Here is a 7,977-nt window from a genome sequence, read left to right as displayed (position 1 = left end):
CTCTTTCTGACTTACTTCACTCTGTATGACAGTCTCTAGATACATCCACATCTCTACAAGTGACCCAATTTTGTTCCTTTTTATGGCTGAATAATATTCCGTTGTATATATGTACCACTTCTTCTTTAACCATTCATCTGTCTATGGGCATTTAGGTTGCTTCCATGACCTGGCTATTGTAAATAGTGCTGCAACGAACATTGGGATGCATGTGTCTTTTTGATTATGGTTTTCTCTGGGTATATGCCCAGTAATGGGATGGCTGGGTCATATTGTAATTCTATTTTTAGTTTTTTAAGGAACCTCCATAGTGTTCTCCATACTGGTTATATCAATTTACATTCCCACCAACTGTGCAAGAGGGTTCCCTTTTCTCCACACCCTCTCCAGCATTTGCTGTTTATAGATTTTCTGATGATGCCCATTCTAACTGGTGTGAGGTGATACTTCATTGTAGCTTTGATTTGCATTTTTCTAATAATTAGTCACATTGAGCAGCTTTTCACGTGTTTCTTGGTTATCCATATGTCTTCTTTGGAGAAATGTCTATTTAGGTCTTCTGCCCATTTTTGGATTGAGTTGTTTGTTTACTTGATATTGAGCTACATGAGTGATTTATATATTTTGAGGATTAATCCTTTGTCCCTTGATTCATTTGCAAATATTTTCTCCCATTCTGAGGGTTGTCTTTTCGTTTTGTTTATGGTTTCCTTTGCTGTGCAAAAGCTTTTAAGTTTCATTAGGTCCCATTTGTGTATTTTTGGTTTCATTTCCATTACTCTAGGAGGTGGATCAAAAAAGATCTTGCTGTGATTTACATCAAAGAGTGTTCTTCCTATGTTTTCCTCTAAGCGTTTTATGGTGTCTGACCTTATAGTTAGGTCTCTAACCCATTTTGAGTTTATTTTTGTGCATGGTATTAGGGAGTGTCCTAATTTCATTCTTTTACATGTAGCTGTCCAATTTCCCAGCACCACTTATGGAAGAGACTGTCTTTTCTCCATTGTATATCCTTGCCTCCTTTGTCATAGATTAGTTGCCCATAGTTGCATGGCTTTATCTTTGGGCTTTCTATACTGTTCCATTGATCTATATTTCTGTTTTTGTGCCAGTATCCTATTGTCTTGATTACTGTAGCTTTGTAGTATAGTCTGAAGTCAGGGAGTCTAATTCCTCCAGCTCTGTTTTTTTTGCCTCAAGAATGCTTTGGCTATTTGGGATCTTTTGTGTCTCCATACAAATTTTAAGATTTTTTGTTTTAGTTCTGTAAAAAATGCCATTGATAATTTGATAGGGATTGCATTGAATCTGTAGATTGTTTTGGGTAGTATAGTCATTTTCACAATATTGATTCTTCCAATCCAAGAACGTGGTGTATCTCTCCATATGTTGGTATCATCTTTAATTTCTTTCAACAGTGTCTTATACTTTTCCGCATACAGTTTTTTTGTCTCCCTAGGTAGGTTTATTCCTTTTGTTGCAATGGTAAATGGGAGTGTTTCCTTAATTTCTCTTTCAGATTTTTCATCATTAGTGTATAGGAATGCAAGAGATTCTGTGCATTAATTTTAATTCCTGAAACTTTACCAAATTCATTGATTACCTCTAGTAGTTTTCTGGTGGTATCTTTAGGATTCTCTATGTATAGTATCATGTCATCTGCAAACAGTGACAGTTTTACTTCTTCTTTTCCAATTTGTATTCCTTTTATTTCTTTTTCTCCTCTGATTGCTGTGACTAGGACTTCCAAAGCTATGTTGAATAATAGTGGTGAGAGTGGACTTCCTTGTCTTGTTCCTGAGCTTAGAGGAAATGCTTTCAGTTTTTCACCATTGAGAATGATATTTTCTGTGGGCTTGTCGTATATGGCCTTTATTAAGTTAACGTAGGTTCCCCCTATGCCCACTTTCTGGAGAGTTTTTATCATAAATGGGTGTTGAATTTTGTCAAAATCTTTTTGGGCCTCTATTGAGATGATCATATGTTTTTTCTTCTTCAATTTTTTTGATATTTATCACATTGATTGTTTTGTGTATGTTGGAGAATTCTTGCATCCCTGGGATAAATTCTCCTTGATGATGGTGTATGATCCTTTTAATGTGTTGTTGGATTCTGTTTGCTAGCATAATGTTGAGGATTTTTGCATCTATATTCATCAGTGGTATTGGCCTGTAATTTTTTTTTTTTTGTAGTGTCATTGTCTGGTTTTTAGAATGAATTGGGGAGTGTTCCTTCCTCTGCAATTTTTTGGAAGAGTTTGAGAAGGATGGGTGTTAACTCTTCTCTAAATGTTTGATAGAATTCACCTGTGAAGCCATCTGGTCCTGGACTTTTGTTTGTTGGAAGATTTTTAATCACAGTTTCAATTTCATTACTTGTGATTGGTCTGTTCATATTTTCTATTTCTTCCTGGTTCAGTCTTGGCAGGTTGTACTTTTCTAAGAATTTGTCCATTTCTTCCAGGTTGTCCATTTTATTGGCATAGAGTTGCTTGTAGTAGTCTCTTAGAATGCTTTGTATTCCTGCCGTGTCCGTTGTAACTTCTCGTTTTTCATTTCTAATTTTATTGATTTGGGTCCTCTCTGTCTTTTTCTTGATGTGTCTTCCTAACGGTTTTTCAATTTTGTTGGTCTTCTCAAGGAACCAGCATTTCATTTTATTGATCTTTGCAATTGTTTTCTTTGTTTCTATTTCATTTATTTCTGCTCTGATCTTTATGATTTCTTTCCTTTTACCAACTTGGGGTTTTGTTTGTTCTTCTTTCTCTAGTTCTTTCAGGTGTAAATTTAGATTGTTTATTTGAGATTTTTCTTGTTTGTTGAGTTAGGATTGCATTGCTATAAACTTTGTCTTAGAAATGCTTTTGCTGCATCCCGTAGGTTTTGGATCATCGTGTTTTCATTGTCATTTGTATCCAGGTATTTTTTTTTATTTCCTCTTTGATTTCTTCAGTGATCTCTTGGTTATTTAGTAACATATTGTTTAGCCTCCGTGTGTTTGTGGTTTTTTACATTTTTTCCCTGTAATTCATTTCTAATCTCATAGCGTTGTGGTCAGAAAAGATGCTTTATGTGATTTCAATTTTCTGAAATTTACTGAGGCTTGATTTGTGACCCAACATGTGTTCTATCCTGGAGAATGTTCTGTGCATACTTGAGAACAAGTTTAATCTGCTGTTTTTGGATGGAATGTCCTATAAATGTCAATTAAATCTGTCTGGTCTATTGTGTCATTTATAGCTTGTGTTTCCTTATTCATTTTCTGTTTGGATGATCTGTCCATTGGTGTAAGTGAGGTGTTAAAGTCCCCCACTATTATTGTGTTACTGTTGATCTCCTCTTTTAGAGCTGCTTGCAGTTGCCTTATGTATTGAGGTGCTCCTATGTTGGGTGCATATATATTTATAATTGTTATATCTTCTTCTTGGATTGATCCCTTGATCATTACATACTGTCCTTCCTTGTCTCGTATAGCATTCTTTATTTTAAAGTCTATGTTATCTGATATGAGTATTGCTACTCCTGCTTTCTTTTGATTTCCATTTGCATGGAATATCTTTTACCATCCCCTCACTTTCAGTCTGTATGTGTCCCTAGACCTGAAGTGGGTCTCTTGTAGACAGCATATATATGCGTCTTGTTTTTTTTTTTTTTTTTTTTTACGGTACACGGGCCTCTCACTGTTGTGGAGCACAGGCTCCGGATGCACAAGCTCAGCCACCATGGCTCACAGGCCTAGACGCTCGGTGGCATGTGGGATCTTCCCGGACTGGGGCACGAACCCATGTCCCTTGCATCGGCAGGCGGACTCTCAACCACTGCGCCACCAGGGAAGCTCGCGTCTTGTTTTTGTATCCATTCAGCGAGCTGTGTCTTTTGGTTGGAGCATTTATTCCATTCACGTTCAAGGTAATTATCAATATGTATGTTCCTATTATTATTTTCTTAATTGTTTTGGGTTTGTTTTTGTAGGTCCTTTTCTTCCCTTTTTTTTCTCACTTAGAGAACTTCCTTTAGCATTTGTTGTAGAACTGGTTTGGGAGTGTTGAATTCTTTAATTTTTTGCTTGTCTGTAAAGCTTTTGATTTCTCCATCGAATCTGAATGAGATCCTTGTTGGTTAGAGTAATCTTTGTTGTAGGTTCTTCCTTTTCATCACTTTAAATATGTCATGCCACTCCCTTCTGGCTTGTAGAGTTTCTGCTGAGAAGTCAGCTGTTAACCTTCTGGGAGTTCCCTTGTATGTTATTTGTCATTTTGCCCTTGCTGCTTTCAAAAAAAAATTTTTTTTTAATTTTTGCCAATTTGATTACTATGTGTCTTGGCATGTTTCTCCTTGGGTTTTTCCTGTATGGGACTCTCTGTGCTTCCTGGACTAGGGTGGCTATTTCCTTTCCCATGTTAGGGAAGTTTTTGACTATAATCTCTTCAAATATTTTCTTTGGTCCTTTCTCTGTCTATTCTCCTTGTGGGACCCCTATAATGAGAATGTTGGTGTGTTTAATGTTGTCCCAGAGATCTCTTAGGCTGTCTTCATTTCTTTTCATGCTTTTTTCTTTATTCTGTATCACAGCAGTGAATTCCACCATTCTGTCTTCCAGGCCACTTATCCATTCTTCTGCCTCAGTTATTCTGATATTGATTCCTTCTAGTGTATTTTTCATTTCCATTATTGTATTGTTCATCTCTGTTTGTTTGTTCTTTAATTCTTCTAGGCCTTTGTTAAACCTTTCTTGCATCTTCTCGATCTTTGCCTCCATTTTTTTTCAAGGTCCTGGATAATCTTCACTATCATTATTCTGAATTCTTTTTCTGGAAGCTTGCCTATCTCCACTTTATTTAGTTTTGTTTTGTTTTTCCTGGGGTTTATTTTGTTTCTTCATCTGGTATATAGCCTTCTGCCTTTTCATCTTGTCTATCTTTCTGTGAATGTGGTTTTTGCTCCACAGGCTGCAGGATTGTAATCCTTGCTTCTGCTGTCTGCCCTCTGTTGGATGAGGATATCTAAGAGGCTTGTGCAAGTTTCCTGATGGGAGGCACTGGTGGTGGGTAGAGCTGGCTGTTGTTCTGGTGGGCAGAGCTCAGTAAAATTTTAATTCACTTGTCTACTGATGGGTTGGGCTGGGTTCCCTCCCAGTTGGTTGTTTGGCCTGAGGCAACCCAACACTGGAGCCTACCCAGGCTCTTTGGTGGGGCTAATGGTGGACTCTGGGAGGGCTCATACCAAGGAGTACTTCCCAGAACTTCTGCTGCCAGTGCCCTTGTCCTCACGCTGAGACACAGCCAACCCTTGCCTCTGCTGGATACCCTCCAACACTAGCAGGTAGGTCTGGTTCAGTCTCCTATGGGGTCACTGCTCCTTCTCCTGAGTCCTGATGTGCACACTACTTTGTGTGTGCCCTCCAAGTGTTGAGTCTGTTTCCTTAGTCCTGCCTAAGTCCTGCACTCAAATCCTGCTAGGCTTCAAAGTCTGATTCTCTAGGAATTCCTTCTCCCATTGCTGGACTCCCAGGTTGGGAAGCCTGACCTGGGGCTCAGGACCTTCAATCCAGTGGGTGGGCTTCTGTGGTATAAGTGTTTTCCAGTTTGTGTCACCCACCCAGCTGTAATGGGATTTGACTTTATTGTGATTGCGCCCTTCCTACTGTCTCATTGTGGCTTCTCCTTTGTCTTTGGATGTGGGGTATCATTTTTGGTGATTTCCAGTGTCTTCCTGTCGATGATTGTTCAGCAGTTAGTTGTGATTCTGGTGCTCTTGCAAGAGGGAGTCTGTTGAGCATCATATTTTTTTATTTCTGACCAGTCTGTTTAGGTATATATCAATTTTATAGATCTCAAATAACCATATTTTGCATTTTTTGTTTTCTGGTTTTTATTTCATTAATTTCTGCTCTAATCTTTATTTTTCCTTTCTCTTTCCTTTGTTTTAATTTGCTCTGTTTTGAGTTTTTTAAGGTGAAAATTAAGGTTATTGATATGAGACCTGTTTTCTATTGTAATATAGTTTATTCAATGCTATTAAATAAATGTTATTATTGCCATTTATGTATTACTTTTGGTGCACACTCAGATTTTGATATGTTATGCTTTCATTTGAATTTCATTCAAAATACTTTATAATTTTATTTCATTTTTGTAATTTTATTTTTTACCCATTGATTATTTAGAAACATATTATTTCTATTCTAAATATTTAGCGATTGGCCACATACTGATTTGTTATTGATTTCTAATTTAGTTCTATTGTCATCAAGGAACATAAGTGGTTTGCACACTTTTTAAGTTACTTAGACCTGTTTTATGGCCCAGAGAGTGGTCTAGCTTGGTAAATATTCCATGTGTATTAAAGAACTGTATATTCTTCTGCTGTTAGGTGGAGCTATTAGGCCAAGTTAATTGACAGTGTTTTTCAAGCATTCTTTTTGTTTATTTGTTTATTTATTTATTTATTTGTGTGTGTGTGTGTGTGTGAATATATATATATATATATATATATATATATATATATATATATATATATCTGTCTGTATTGGGTCTTTGTTGCTGTGCGTGGGCTTTCTCTAGTTGCAGCAAGCTAGGGCTACTCTTCATTGGGGTGTGTGTGCTTCTCATTGCAGTGGCTTCTCTTTGTTGCAGAACACAAGCTCTAGGCACAGAGGCTCCAGTAGTTGTGACTCATGGGTTCTAGAGCGCTGGCTTAGTAGTTGTGGTTCACAGGCTTAGTTGCTCCATGGCATGTGGGATCTTTCTGGACCAGGGCTTGAACGCATGTCCCCTGCATTGGCAGGTGGATTCTTAACCACTGTGCCACCAGCGAAGTCCCTCAGGCGTTCTTCATACTTAATGATTTTCTGTCAATTATTTCTCTCATTTTTTGAGAGAGGGGTGTTGAAATCTCTAAGCAAAACTGCAGAATCTAGACTGTTTCCATTCTATGTCTGTTATTTCCACAGAATACATTCATTATGCTTGGTCTGGGGAAGACAGAGTTTGGAGAACTCAAGCCACTCTTTAAACTGTTGGACCAGAAATGGCATATTTTGTTGCTAACCATTGGCAAGACATAATTACATGGTCCAAACAAGGGAAGCTGGGAAACGTGGAGGAAGGAGGGGTCACACGGTATGATCGGTGAGCAATAACCATATTTTCTATAACAAATTTTACCCAAAGTTAGAGTGGGAAGTGCTCCCATATTGATTATGGTTCGGTACATAGAGATGACTCTTTAGACTTCTTCCATATCATAAATGTTTAGACTGTCCCATGCTTCACAATGCACATCTTGGACCTAACAAGGCTTGTGTCTGTCACTTTTTAAATATAACTAAAAGTCTAATTTCATGAAACCTTTGGGATGGAACAGAGTCATCCCCATCTTAAGAAATAATATAGCAATGAACTGTTTTCTGTCATTATGTGCCAGTTTGCAAATTGTAATATGTAAATAATTTCATGTAATATTTACAGAAAACCTATTTTTTAATCCCAATTTCTAAGATGATGACACTGAAGCATAGAGATATGAGTAATTTAATACATGGACAAATAGGTAAAAATTTGGCTGAGTTGTTCTTTGGACCTTCATGCCATGTTCATCTTGTGCCAAAGTTCATTCTGTAGGTTTTCTGTGTTACTACCAAGATTAATCTGTCCTTTTTCTCAACTACTGGCTAGTGGATTCAGGGGGAAAAAAGATGAAAGCAGCTTAAACTGATGAGTGACAGTTATGTTTCACTTGAAGTGATAAATATATATAGTAAGCAATAGCTCAGGTGTCCCCAATAAATAATTATAAAGTTATGTGATCCATTATGAGCATATTAAGATAGCTATCATCAACTCTTTGGAAAACTATCATGAAGAAAAAGATTATGTTGTTTATATATGGCCCAGTATGAGGCCACAGTTAATCACTTTGTATAGCACCATGATTGAAACACACACACACACACATAAATGCACATATATGTATTTAT

Source organism: Hyperoodon ampullatus, assembly GCF_949752795.1.
Source record: "Hyperoodon ampullatus genome assembly, chromosome: 16".
NCBI lineage: Eukaryota > Metazoa > Chordata > Mammalia > Artiodactyla > Ziphiidae > Hyperoodon > Hyperoodon ampullatus.
Note: the sequence above shows the minus strand (reverse complement) of the source record.